The sequence below is a fragment of the Schistocerca nitens genome, chromosome 7 (genome assembly GCF_023898315.1).
Source record: "Schistocerca nitens isolate TAMUIC-IGC-003100 chromosome 7, iqSchNite1.1, whole genome shotgun sequence".
NCBI classification, from domain to species: domain Eukaryota; kingdom Metazoa; phylum Arthropoda; class Insecta; order Orthoptera; family Acrididae; genus Schistocerca; species Schistocerca nitens.
In genome coordinates this window covers 188,575,689-188,590,588 of record NC_064620.1, presented here as the reverse complement: position 1 = coordinate 188,590,588, position 14,900 = coordinate 188,575,689, and the positions used below count along the sequence as shown (strand labels likewise).

Sequence of the window (14,900 nt, the reverse complement as noted above, 5' to 3'; positions counted from 1 at the left end):
CAGTATGCTTTCATATTTACTGCAGAATTGATGACTTAATGCAAAAAATTTAAATAAAAAGTAAAGAAAATTAGATGGTCAGTAGCTGTGCTGCTATGGAGCTGAATTACTTTTGAGCTACACAATAACTTTTATATATGAAGATAGTAACTGTTCTCAAAAGAACAGATACCATTGCTGACTGTGCAGATTCTCTAGAATAAATGATAATTAACTGAAACCCTCAGCTGCCGACAGGTGCAGGTGTTGTTGATATACCTCAATGGGGACAGCTGAAAATGTGTGCCCCGACTGGAACTCCAACCCAGGGTTTCCTGCTTACGTGGCAGACACTCTATCCATCTGTGCCACTGAGGACACATATGAACAGCGCAACTGCAGGGACTTACAGGAATTGTCACCTTAGTTGGCATGAGTAATGAGTGGATGGGCAAATATCTATTAGGAACATTATGTATGTACATTGTGGTCAGCTGGGAATGTGGGTCTCATGGGAGGTGTGCAAGGGATAAGGCCCTGCAGTCGCACTATTCATCTGACTCAGATGGATAGAGCATCTGCCATGTAAGCAGGAGATTCTGGATTCGAGTCCCAGTCGGGACACACACTTTCAGCTGTCTCCATCGAGGTATATCAACAACACCTGTCAGCAGCTGAGGGTTTCAGTTAATTATCAATAACTTTTATATTCATCTGTCATACTTGTATACGTATAGAAAGAATGCAAGGACTTTATACAGTTCTATCTCTCTTCACCTTTTTAAAAACAAAGAAATGGTGGAGAGTGAAAGCTTGGACAGGTTTCAGAATTTTAAATTCCATTTTATCATCTTTTGTTGCAGTATCTGTATAATCAATGTGTAACATTAAAAATATTTTGTTCAATTTCATTTTATATAGCAGCAGAACTTCCTTGGATTTGCGTCAATTCAGTAGATAAAGATCTGCTATTGAATTCCTTGGACACAACCCTCAACACCCATCTTAATGAATGGTTTTGTCTAATTCACGTATCATTTGTCACTGAGGTTATAATCTTCGAATATGCAATAAAAGTATCTATTTTCTATGTACTTCCTAATACCATGTTGAACATCATGGATCTATCGAATCTGCCTTGATAATGTCTGAATTGTGTTTCAAGTTGTGCCATAGTTCCTCCTCATTTTCTTCAACATAACTGAATCTTTGTTCTGCAATAATGAACTAGTTTCTTTTCATATTTGCTTAACGAATAAATTTTCTGTCTTTCTTTCTAATTATAACCACTCTGAAGCCTCAGTACTGGGACATGTTTGCTCATGCGCGTACATTGTTACTTGGCAAGCATTTTGCTGCTTACCACAAACATTTATCCTGCAGCTAATAACATTGCCAGATAAGTGGATTGATTTAAAAATATGTCCTTTGCATCTGTTATAATGATTCACTTGAGACAAAATATGGTTACTGGCAAGGAGAAAGAAGGAGAAATATGCAGTGAAACTTTTAAAGGCTGAACATATCACTGTGGATACATTCTCTGGTTCTATTAAAACCCCAAACATTATCCTGAGACAGTAAAAATGTCAGAAATGACTCTCCAGTACATTTTAAATATTTGCTAATGATAAATAGTGAAGTGATTATGACCAATACTGGCAATGCAACTTTTGTGGAAGTATGACTGGTACTCACTGTAAGAGTAGTTTGTTCACTACTTCTACCACAAGCAGATTTTTGTCCTAGTACATTACTGAACATCATGGATAAGTTAGACAAAACAGTGATAATAATTTCCAAAAATAATTATTACACCTAATATTATCCAATCTAAAGTAATTGTGATGGTCTTCCTGCATTTGGTCCCAGACAGCTTTGTGTTAAAAACTCGAGAGAGAGAGAGAGAATGAAAGAAACTCTTACTTAAATCATTACTTAGTAGTTCTTGCTCTTTAAATAATCTCAGAAGCCCCCAAAAACGCTGCTGTAAATAGTACCAGTCCAATTAACAATGGTGTGGCTACAGTGACCCTGAAGTAGCCAATCACAGCTCAGTTTTCAGAATGGCTGGAGGCGATCACTGTTCAAAGTAGAACCTAGCTCTATATGCTCATCTGGCTGGAATCAGAGTGAACAACTGTGTGAATAACAAGGCTGCAGGTCAAAAGAAACTTTATGGATTGAGAGGATTTGTGGTGATATTTCAGTAATTACAAAATAAGAGTCAAATTTATGAAGAATTTGGCAGTATGAGCCCATCTATCAGTATGACATTGCATCCCCTACGGCATGCAATGATGCATGAACTGATTTGATTGAGAAGGGCATCACAAATCCATTGTGTCCTCTCCTGAGGCAAGCTGATACACAACTATTGTAAGTGAGAACTGGAATGCAGTTGACACCTAAGCTGGTCCCACACATATTTTATTGGAGGCAGATCTGGGGAACTTTCTGGCCAGGGGACTAACTAAACATCACACAGTCTATGGACACATGTATGTGTAGAATGCACTGACCTGCTGAAAAATCATAGTACAGTACCATAGCATGAGCATGTAGGATGTACCATTGTAGCACCAGAGTTCCCTTAACCACTGTCTGCTGGGTCTCTCCAAAACACTGGAGGAATAGGACCGATGCCCAAGTCATTGCCACACATGCTGATGATGTTTCACTGGGATAGTGAAGAATTGTAACTCATCACTGAACACAATATGATCCATTCATCAGCAGCATGCTTTCCATTCATGGCAAGACTCCAAATGCAGCTGTTTGTGTTGTGGTGTTAAGAGGAACCTACATATGGGATGGTAATTTCATAATCTAGCTGCTGTCAGTCTCATCTTTGGCGTAACTTAGTTTAATTAGAGTAAATAGTTTGTAAGCTTAGGGACCGATGACCTCAGCAGTTCGGTCCCATAAGACCTTACCACAAATTTCCAAATTTTCCTTTGTACTCTATAAATTTTATGGGGTTTAACTAAGCAATGGGGTTCCGCTAGGCATGGCCTACACTTAAACAGGACTGGGAATGGAAGACTGGTACAGATGATTCATGAAAGTATAGGGGGTGGAGCTCGGGCCACACATGGCCAAATACCTGTTGTCATAGGTAGGAAAAGTAGGTCTTTTTTTTAGGATAAATCCAGACAACAGGTTCACCTGCGTAAAGAGTATCTCCAACAGTTTAAAAAATACTGAAACAGTGACTCAAGACAGATTTTAACACTTCAAATATCACATATACCAGATGTCAGAAATAAAAACAAACCATTGGAAAGAGTAACATGGGACATTTCACAGATTTAACAATCCTCCATCAAAACATGCAATCAATAAAAAATAAAAGACAACTATTAGAAGTTGAGCTCCAATCTTTGAACTGCACAGTAGTTTGTATTACTGTGCACTGGTGTAGAGAGACAGAAATCCAACATGAAGTATTATCATTGTATGAAAGGGCAATCTCTTACTGCAGAACTACTTCGAGGGTGGAGGATCGTGCATTTATATCATAAAAGAAACACAGTTCAAATCAAGACATGACCTCAGTACAGTAAGTGAAGACAAACACTTTGAAATATCAGCTATTGAATTAACAGTGCTTGATATCACCAAGAAATTAATCATTTTGTGTGTGTATAGATCTCCCAGTGGTAGTGTGGACACTTTTTTCAATAAATTAACAGAAGTTCTAGATAAAGTCTCAAGTACAAAGGTCAACATAATTCTGTGTGGGGACACTAACATCAACAGTAATATCATAAATGAATCCAGCTGCACCTTCATAAACATCCTTCAAAGTTTTGGCATGTCCCTATTGGTCAATAGTGCAACAAGGGTTAGTGCAATGACTATCAGTAATTGACCATGTGGCCACAAATATGGACAGGGAAAAACGTGATGTAGCTGTAAAACATCTTGGGCTATCAGACCATCTCTGTCAAATTACAACAGTAAAATCAGGCATCGAATCATTCCCTAAACTACAAGCCTACACATGACATCTACCAGAAATCAAAATAAAAGATTTTTCAAAAGAACTAGAAAAACAAAGCTGGGATGAAGTGAATAAGGAAACCGATGTGAATATGAAATTCTCTAAATTCTGCACATTGTTTAAATTTAACTTTGAAAAGGCATTTCCAAAAGTATGCATGTCTGTATCCACATCTCACAAAAACAGATGGATAACAGTAGGTATTATGAAGTTCTCCTAAACACTTAAACACCTCATTCCATGAAAAAGATTCGCAATGATCCAGAATTCTTAAATTTCTATCATAGATACAAAAAGATCTATAGAAAGGTGCTGATTACTGTGAAAAAGTCATTTAATGACAAAATAATATATAATGCAGAGAATAAATGCAAAGCAGTCTGGGATGTTATAAAAAAGGAAATGGGGAGAGGCAAGCAAATGCAGAATAACATACTGCTAAGGGAGGGGGATAACGTAATAAATGATCCACAATTAGCAAACTATGTAAGCAAGCATTTTTCAAGTATTGCAGAATTTACAACAAAAATTCCACAAAACAAATATAACACCTGTAAACAATGATGTTACTTCCAACCACAGAGAATGAAGTCAGTAAAACTGTTCAAAAACTAAAAAATAAAAAGTCAGTAAGCTTAGATGAAGTACCAATGTGTGCACTGAAACAATGAATAGGGATTATACAAGGCCCCTTAAAAAATATAGTAAATGAATCCTTCACATTAGGGACATTTCCAGAGCAGTTAAAACAGGCAAGAGTTGTAGCTTTGCTTAAGAAAGGTGATGCAGAAGACATAGAAAATTACTGGCCCATTTCCCTGCTCTCAGTATTCTCAAAAATAATAGAAAATATTATGAAAGACAGATTAATGAGTTACCTGAATAAATACAATTTTTTAAGCGAATCACAGTTTGGTTTCCGAAGTGGCAAAAATATGGAGTCAGCCACAGTAGAATTCACAATTGATAAAGATGAGTGTGTCACAGACATATTTTTGGATCTTTCTAAGGCATTTGATACAGTCAACCACAAGGTTCTATTAAAAAAATTAGAAGCATCAGGAATGAGAGGCGTAGCTAAAGACTGTTTTCGATCATACCTAGCAGATAGGGTACAAAGAGTAGAGACAACACATACATCAAATAGATCTAAACATTTAGTAAACCACGTATCAGAACAAAATACATTAATATAGGGGTTCTGCAAGGTAGCATATTAGGACCAATACTATTCCTGATACACATCAATGACTTTCCCAGTAGTGTTACTCATGGTGAAAAAATTCTCTTCGCTGATGACAGCAATATTATAGTCACTGAGAAAACAAGAGAACTCCTTGCCGAGAAAGCAAATGAAACTCTGAAGGATGTTTATGATTGGTCAATAAGCAATAAAGTGACATTGAACATAAAGAAAACTAATGCCATGAATTTCAGTTTGAAGAGGAAAAATGACATTGTTAAATTAAATGTAGATGACACGTCTATAGACAGTGTAACAAATGCAAAATTTCTAGGGAATATTGATTCTCAGTTGAAGTGGTGTGAGAACACAAAGGTACTTGCAAACAGAATGTCATCAGCATGTTATGCCCTTAGAAACCTCTTATCAGTGTGTAACATGCAGAGTCGTTTAGTTAAATATTATTCATATGTACACTCAGTTATCAGCTATGGCTTTCTTTTTTGGGGAACAAACCCACAAAATATGAACACAATTTTCAAACTCCAGAAAAGAGCCATAGGAATAATAACCAAAAATACTAGTCGAGCTCATTGTAAAGATCTGTTCAAAACACTGGGGATTTTAACTGCTCCATGTGAATACATTTACCAGTCAGTTATACACATAAAAAATAACATTGGTAATTACTGCACAACAGCTCTGTCCATGGCCTTGCAACAAGAGACAGACTCAACTTACATTTACCAAGAAAAAAACTCAAAACAGCATTTTCTACCAAGGAATAAAACAGTACAATAAATTACCAAAAGAGATTAAAGAAATTGTGAAAACACACTTATTTAAAAAAGGCAGTTGAAAAGTATCTGTTATGCCTTACATTTTACACAATGAAGGATTACTTAGATAAAACAGAGTAGGGGTTTGACAAAAAATTGTTATGCACATAAATAACAATAATAATGATTATAAAACATCCAACTTTCCACATAACACCTTCACTTTATGTTTTTTTCCTTATTTTTTCCTTTCTAGAAATACTTACCCCCAAGCTATGCAAAGCACAATATTAACACCTCTTCTTCTTTCTGAGCTCAACATCTCACTCATTGTGGAGGGATGCTGAGTCAGTTTTTTAGGATAGCAAATGAGAAGCTGGGGTACAGCAAATGGCCCAGAGATCACCAGTGTGTGTTTGTGTGTGTAGTGAGTGAAGTGATATGAAACAATGGGTGTATAGTGTGTGCAAAGAATGATAGTGAGATACGACTGAACCTTGTGGCATTACATTATTTAATAACTTATTTGTAAAAAAAAAAAAAAAAGTATTGTATACCAGGAGTAAATCTAATGATTGTGTATAACTAGAAGTTTGTAAATATATGTGTATACAAATTAGCTTATTTTAAATTGTTCTAAACTTGTAAATACTTTGAAATGTCCTATATCCTTGCAAAAAGAGATCTATGGATGAATAAAGCGGATCAACAGAAACATCCGATCTCACGCGTCGGCTTTGACCCGTGACGTAAGGGTGTTGTGGTGTGTGACGTCATTACGGCGCGGAGTTTGGTTTGTGAGTGTGGCGTGTTTGTAGATGTCGTGTTGTTGTTTGTTGTGCCCTCTGGTGGTATGTTCATGGTTTTCGTTTGTTTGGTGTGTTGGGCTCAGTTTGCTGTTGCGTAGTGGTGTGCTGCGTGCGTCTTTTTGAAGCGGAATTTGTACCAGTGAGTTAACGGTTTTGTGTGATGGTTAATGTAATGATGATTGCTGTACGTCGGGTGAGTTTGTTATTAAGTGTGTGGGTGGGTTGGGTTTTTCTTTTGGTTCAGTATTTTTTCGTTGGTTTTGTGTGTGTGTGTGTGTGTGTGTGTGTGTGTGTGTGTGTGTGTTTGCGTGTGCATTTGTGTGTGATTGTGGTGGCCAATCTAGTTTGTGGGGCTGGAACTTTCTTTTGGTAAGTTCCCTTTTTTTTTTTTTTTTTGGCATATGTGTTGTGTATTGGGGTATAGGGAAGTGTTTCAATGAAATTTGTGGCTGTGAAGGTTGGTATTGGTATTCGTATTGGGAGATGTTTTTTAGTTACATAGGTCAACGGTAGTGGTCGATCATAAGTTATGGGATCGGGAGTTGCTGTTGAGCTATATAGGTCAAGGTAAGTGTTCGATCCCAATTTATGGGATCGGGAGCTGCTGTAGATATATGTAGCTTAAGGGAAGTGTTTGTTTGCAATGTTTTGCGGTGTATTTTGATTTGTGTATTGGGGGATGGGATCGGGAGATGCTGTTGAGCTATATAGGTCAAGGGAAGTGTTCGATCCCAATTTATGGGATCGGGAGCTGCTTTAGATATATGTAGGTAAAGGTAAGTGTTTGTTCGCTATGTTTTGCGGTGTATTTTGATTTTTGTATTGGCGGATGGGATCGGGAGATGCTGTTGAGCTATATAGGTCAAGGGAAGTGTTCGATCCCAATTTATGGGATCGGGAGCTGCTTTAGATATATGTAGGTAAAGGTAAGTGTTTGTTCGCTATGTTTTGCGGTGTATTTTGATTTTTGTATTGGCGGATGGGATCGGGAGATGCCGTTGAGCTATATAGGTCAAGGGAAGTGTTCGATCCCAATGTATGGGATCGGGTGCTACTGCAGATCTATATAGGTCAAGGGAAGTGTCCGATTCCAGATAAGAACGTGTTTTGTGGTATTTGGTGAGTTTTGTGATGTCGATTTTTTTCGTCGTCTTACGTGGTTTTGTATGGTGGTGGGTGGCTAAATTTGTTTATATTTAGTTTCTCCCCACCCAAAAACCCCCAATTTTCCACGCTTGTCCCGTTAGAGTCATTAGGCTTTTTGTGAAACCTGTGTGTGTGTTGTTTTTCTATGTATTTTCGTCTTTATGATATGTATGCAACGTGTTTATATCCGCCATATTGAAATTGTCGTTTCCGCCATATTTGTGACGTCATGGGTCAAAGCAGACGGGCGGGATCAGACGCTTCCGTATTTCCAATAAAGCTACTACTACTACTACTACTACTACTACTGCTACTACTGACCAATGGTGTGTCATGACACAGAATGTTACATTATTTGTTCTCGAAGGGCAGGCACAGTTGTGAAGGGGGTTAAAATGTTCTTGGTGCAAAATACAGCAATCTTCCCTTGTGGTGGTCAGATGTGGTCGACTGTAACCTTGATGATGAGGATGCTTGTCCTCAGTTTCTCTGTCAGGTGCTAATAATGCTGTCTCACACAAGTAGGTGGCTTCTCTGTGACCTTCAAAGTGATCATTCAACATCTGATGTTATTCATAGCCCTTATATACCCTACCAACTCTGGTAACAACATTAAACACAAACAGCACTAATGAACCCTGGTGGCCATTTTACCTGTCACAGAGAACTGCAAATATAATAGGTTTTGAACCTGATGAAAGAGTTCAATATAGTCAGCAGGTTTCAATTAACAGGATGAATTTGGTTCTTGAAGTAAATACACTATCACAAATCTTTGAATAGCTTGTACAGAAGATAGAGCAATTCCTTCATCACAAAATCTCTGTGTAATTATTTGAAAATGAGAAAAGAAATTCTTCAAGAAGGGTCTGTTTTAATGCTGATGGGCTTTAGTGAAAATTTTAGCTGTGTTGTGCAAGACAAAGCTCAAGGTCATCACAGGAATAATGACAGTTGGACTCTCTTCATGCAATTTGTCTGTACTATAAGATGAAAGTTTGCAATCTAAAAGTCTCTACATTATTTCTGATAATTTAGAGCTTGATGCAGCCATGGTTCATCAAAAGCAGAAGACTGCAGTGCAGTTCTTGAAACAAGAAATTGAACTGCCTGTAAGTGATACTGAATATTCACAGATGGTTGTGCTGAACAACACAAAAACTGCAAGAATTTTTTGAGTATATGCAAACATACACATGACTTCAAAATTAAATGCAATTGGTTATTTTTGCAACTAGCTACGGTAAATCTCCCTGTGAAAAGGCTTGTTACAAAAGCAAATCTGCAAAGACCGTTTCATGGACAAATACAAGTTTTTAAATTTTATCGACAAAACCTGAAACAAGTGTCAGTTTCCTTTATTTCAAACCAGGAGCTAGCTGAAATTTGTAGTTGTCTTTCTGCATGTTTTTCATCTGCAAGAACTGTTCCTGGAACTAGATCCATGCACCAGCTCTTAGCACTTTCAGCAACTCAGATTGGAGCCAAACACTTAAGCTGTGAAACCAATTTGTCATTTTTGATTTCTCTCAAAGTGAGCAGTTAATGCCTGAAGTTCAGATGCATGCTAACTGCTATGCTGCATGTGTGTATGATTCCTTCTGGCATCTAGGTACTGTTTTGAAAGTGAATGATAAAAAAAAAGTGATGAAACAATTTGATTTATGCACCCACATGGGCCATCATCATCCTTTTACTGGTCTGAAAATGGCACTTGAAATGTTCCATTCTCCCACATTTTATGTCAGGTGGAAACAAAAAAGACAATGACTGGATGTACTTATGCTCTAAGTTAAGTCTCTTCTAAACTGATAGACGCAAATGAATGTTCAAATGAGATACAATACACATCAGAATGTTACTAAGTGGTTTGTGGTTTTATTGTAAAACTGACTAACAGCTGACTTATAATATGCCTAATCAAATATAATTATTGCACTGATACGTAAGCTGAGACAGTTTGCCTGCAGTGATTAGTTTCTAGCGATTGATATATCTGAACAATATGTTTGAATGGCTTGGAGTTAGATAGTGACAAGCCACATTTTTGACATATCCATGATTTTTGGTATATATACCAAGACAGGCAATCACAACTTAAAATTCATTTTCCTGAACAAATTTACATTTTGTGGCATTCATTATCTTCCCCTAAGCACTTATTTATATATATTTTTTAATTTATCCTGTTAAAAGACAAAATTTAGGTCTGAAGATACTCTTCTATTTGCTATTGTACATCTTAGAAACAGAGGTTCTGCTTGTTTATCAGCTTTTCAGTTTTCTAAATAAAATATTATATCCTCTCATTTCTCTATCCTAAACTCAACTTTTTTTCTGAAAGATGCATACTGTGTGTGTGTGTGTGTGTGTGTGTGTGTGTGTGTGTGTGTGTGTGTGTGTGTGTGTGTGTGTGTGTGTGTGTGTGTGTGTGTACACCTAACTTTATCGGAATCTCATTACTTGCCATTAGATGCCAATTCTGGTATGGTGGCATAGGGAGGAACTCGAACCCCAAGGATGAATGGCACACGGTACTGTGACCTGCTTCACCAACATGCATTCCTTGCTCTTTGGAATAAGTTTTACCTTATGTTAAACTTCAGTTTATGATGAATGTATAATGTATGTTCCATAATTTCAGAATACTTTATATGGGAAGTGTGGTCATTAAAATTAGATAAGTTTTCATATGAATTGTGCAGCACATTACATTTGTTTTCATTACTATGAAAATCATTAAGATATTATTATAAACACTGACCAAACTCCATGATGATATATATCAAACAAGTACACAAAGTTGTAACATATCTCATACATGAGTGCCATGATCTGAATGACTGGACATGGAATGACTGAACAACATACACAACAACCATGCTCATATTCACAATTAAATGTTCTCTACTTTCACAGTGAAGTTTGCCCCTTCTGTATTGCTTTTCTGAATTTATCTTTGAGATTACAATGGTCCATGGTATACTTTTTTGGAACTGTTCAAATAATAATAGATTCTGCTACCAATGGAAGCTACTGACTGATGATGATGATGCTGTTTAATCCACTGTACAGATTTCATATAAAATTATATGCACCTTCTGTGAATGAACCTTATCATTGCTCACTATTACCCTACCAATCAATGTAGTACTTCTAAATTCACCATTCAGCATTCAGAAACTATTAAAAATTTTGGTACGACACATCTATAAAAGATTGCTCTATGTGAAACCCAAACAACGACATTCTACTCATGTATTGGCACATGACCAGGAATGCTTGAGCATTGCTGAATGTCAAAACAGCAAGACAATCCATGCCAGAGGAATGGGGTGATCAGCTCCAGAAATTAAAGACAACCAGTGATGTGTAAGGGGTATGATTTACATCACTCTACTATTGATAGCAGTACCCCTTACAGCATTCCATTCCAGGAAATACAAAAAAGCTAATCATTTAAAAGGCAAGCTTGTATTAAAATGAAAAGTTTATAACAAGGGTGAGGAAATACACATACAAGCTATGCAGTCAGCTGGATGAAGAAATTGAGCCTGTGTATTGCAAAACAATACTTCCTCACATCCCAGGACATTGCATGGGAAATAGTGATGTTTAATGCTTAGTGCTTCACTTCTATGAAACGTGAGAATTCTCTCTCTGGTCCTGTTAATAAGCTGGTAACATGAATGAAAAATATAATACATTCATGAACAATGTCAGTACCACGTTTGAAAACTGTTTTCCTCTAAAAGTTACTCAAATTAAACAGAAGTCTATAATAAAACCATGGATTACAGAAGGAATAAAGATTTCCTGTAAGACGAAAAGGAAAATGTATCTGTCGACCAAGAATAGCTCCAATACTGATAATTTAGCTCAGGGGCGGGCAAACGTTGGACGCAGCTCATGAGCACACAGCGCTGCACGTGCGCTGCTCGCGTGCGATCGTCGACTGGGGCAGCGGCGACAGCAGGCAGGTTGGGATATGATGTGACGTCATTATAACGTATATATGCTTTAGTCGATTAACACACCTATCGACTTTTACGAACGTTCGAGATTCTAAACTGTCGTCAGCTAGTGGCTTGTTTTGACACGTGCGATTCTGAAAGCAGCTCAGTGTGGTAGCGTATATGTATTTCGCCAAAATAAAAGAGCTGGATATTAATAGAAATATTCCTGACCGTGGCATTGAAAACACCACGTAAAAAAGTGAAGTGTTCTTATGTCCCAACCAGATTACATAGTGTGATTGTTGTATTGAATGCTTGCGCCGAAAATAATATTTATTTATTATCAACATTTTAGTATGGTTTCATACAATTGGTCTTGTCAGTACATATTAGATTGTAGCAGCATACTCTTGCTGACTTTTTTTTCTTAATTTATATAGCTGAAAGAGAACTCGTGCAAGTTTGTTAGCTAAGTAATTTATATGTCCATACCAAGATAGTCTTTTATCAACCATAATTCCAAGTAATTTTACACTCAGACTGCAGAGACAGGTACCTTAGTGTCCAGTAATGACTGATGTGTAGAATGATTGAATTTCGAACTTAAAAAGAAAAATATGAGGCATTGTTGAAGAAAAATCGTCGACCGGAGATGAAATACGAGGGGAAGTGGATTTCTCCATGTAATCTTAACCAAAGGTTAGTGTCTAGTACTGATTGACGTATGAAATGATTGAATGTAGTGTCAAGCATTCCATGGTGGTAAGCTATTCTCTCATTAGTCTCTCGAATGCTGAACACATAATTAGAGACGAGCAAACGAAAAACAACGCACGGGACACAAACACAGTACAATACACGATTTAAACGCAAGGAACGCAAAACACATTTAATCGAATGGCGCAGAGCACAGCGCTGCCCTGTCACAATCTCTCGAAAGTTCACAAAAGTCGAATAGTCGATATACGGTTTCTATCGTTTTCGATGGGGCGTGTATACGTCATAATGACGTCACATCGTATCCAAGTCCGGTGAACTTAGCATCCTCCGGCAGGTTGCGGCAGTGTAGTGCCAGGCTAAGGTACGTTGTCCAAGACGCGACGCACACTAGCGACTGCGACGGGTCGCTACGTGACGTCAGAAGTTGCCTGCTGGCGCATGCGCAGTTCGAGTTTGGGATGCGACGCGCGACTGTTGCGGCAGCTGTCGCAGCACTGCACCAGTGAGCAGTGTTGCGACGGAAGTCGCACGACACAAAGACGTACGGCTGCCAGAAAGCCACTCAAGGAAAACTGAAATGAGCCACTCACAGGATGTGATGCTCTGTGAGCTGGTCTCGCTACATCCTTGCCTTTACGATTTGAAGAACCCTAAATATAGACACACTATGTTCAGAGACAGAATTTGGGAAGAAATTGGTGCACAGTTGAAACTGGCAGGTGAGTGAAATATATAATATTTTCCCATTAATGCAAATTTTTCAGGCCTGTTATGAAAATCATATAATCCATGCAGATGTAGAATTAGAATGATGAAAATGAACTTGAAGGTCAATTTTCGCATTACTCTTTTTTGTGACGATAAAAATTGAAAACGGCAAGTACATTATAAGATGAACAATCTAAAGTATAACGAGAAAGTTACATTTTACAATACCTTCACTTCGAAAGTAAACGGTAGATTGGTGTCTTGATGATACCTTCTAGTTGTGAAAAACCACCACCAGATTGTTGCACAGCTTTCTGTAATCAATAGATGTTCTTTTTTGAGAAAGGCGTTTCTCAACAGATTGCGCAAACAGTTTGCTGCAATAAGTAATTTGTCACATTCACTTCAATTCATTGGTAGAAGGTGGTGCTCAAAAAACTTGTGCCAAAAGTGCACTACTGTTTTACAAGGCCCTTCTGGTCTGACACAGTTCACAATTGAAATTCGTCTTTTGTAAATCCTGGAGTCATCTTTTGAGTGCAGCTTGGCAAGATTAAATGTTCATGTCATCCATAACGATGTATGCTGTCAGAATATAAGAATATGGAAGTTCATTTGGATGGGAATAAAGAGTCAGTCGGCTATGAAAGTTGCCTTAGCTTGTTCCAAAAGTTTCTGCATGGGAGAAACTGACAAGTATAATTTGGGGAAATTTTGCGAACAAGCATGGACATTATTTCTTCCACATTTCTGCTAGTGTATACTGTAGACGTTCAGAATGAAAATTCTAGAGATGTTCATGGTGAAACCCTATCTTGTTGTCAAGAACTTGAAACAATGCAATGACGCTAGCGTGCGCTTATTGTTAATAAACTTATCTTTCATTGGAATTTTAGGTGAAATGTGCAAAAACACATGGAGGAATATTCGGGACTCGTGTCAGAGAAATAAACGAGAAAGAAAGCTTGGAACAGGTTCAGATGCCTCAGCAAAACCAAGAAAATGGGTTCTGCTTGATCACTTGGCTTTAAGAAACCTACATTTCGTGGCATTTTAAATGAAATTGTCAAGAGCATATGGAAAAATATTAGTAACTCATACCGGAGAAATATATGACATAAAATGGTTTCATTAGGTCCAAACGTGTCAGCGAAACAAAACAAATGCATTCTCTATCGTGTGATGACCACACGATTCTCGTTGCGCGTCGACAGAACTGGCGGCTAGTCGCGACGCTCCCGGAGATATATGAGCCCAAATCTCGGAAACGGAGATCGATATCGTTCTGATCTCAACTTTAAAAATAATTTCGATATGTTAGCTTCTTTTCATCGGCAACGATGTATGACCTAACGTGAACCATACGTAAAGTAGCCAGCGACCACATTTTTCACTGTACACAATTCAAATTTTATGCAGTAGGTTACTTGTAAATTAAGTATCGGAATAACTGTGACGAATATCGGAAAAATAGACACCTCATTATCAAGCTGTGATGTGAAACTGTAAGATACGCAAACATCAATTTTTTGTGCCTTTTACTTTCCTCACAATTGATAGAGAAGTAATATACAGCGAAAAAAACACGCAAAACCGGAAGAGATACTTTTCAAT

At 37.6% G+C, this 14,900-nt stretch overlaps 1 protein-coding gene across 1 annotated transcript in view; it reads right to left on the bottom strand.

Annotated features, from left to right (window-relative positions):
- The window catches only part of LOC126195528 (dynein beta chain, ciliary-like), a 930,907-nt gene that overhangs the window by 835,952 nt on the left and 80,055 nt on the right, over window positions 1-14,900 (bottom strand). The gene's annotated exons all lie outside the window — the stretch shown is intronic.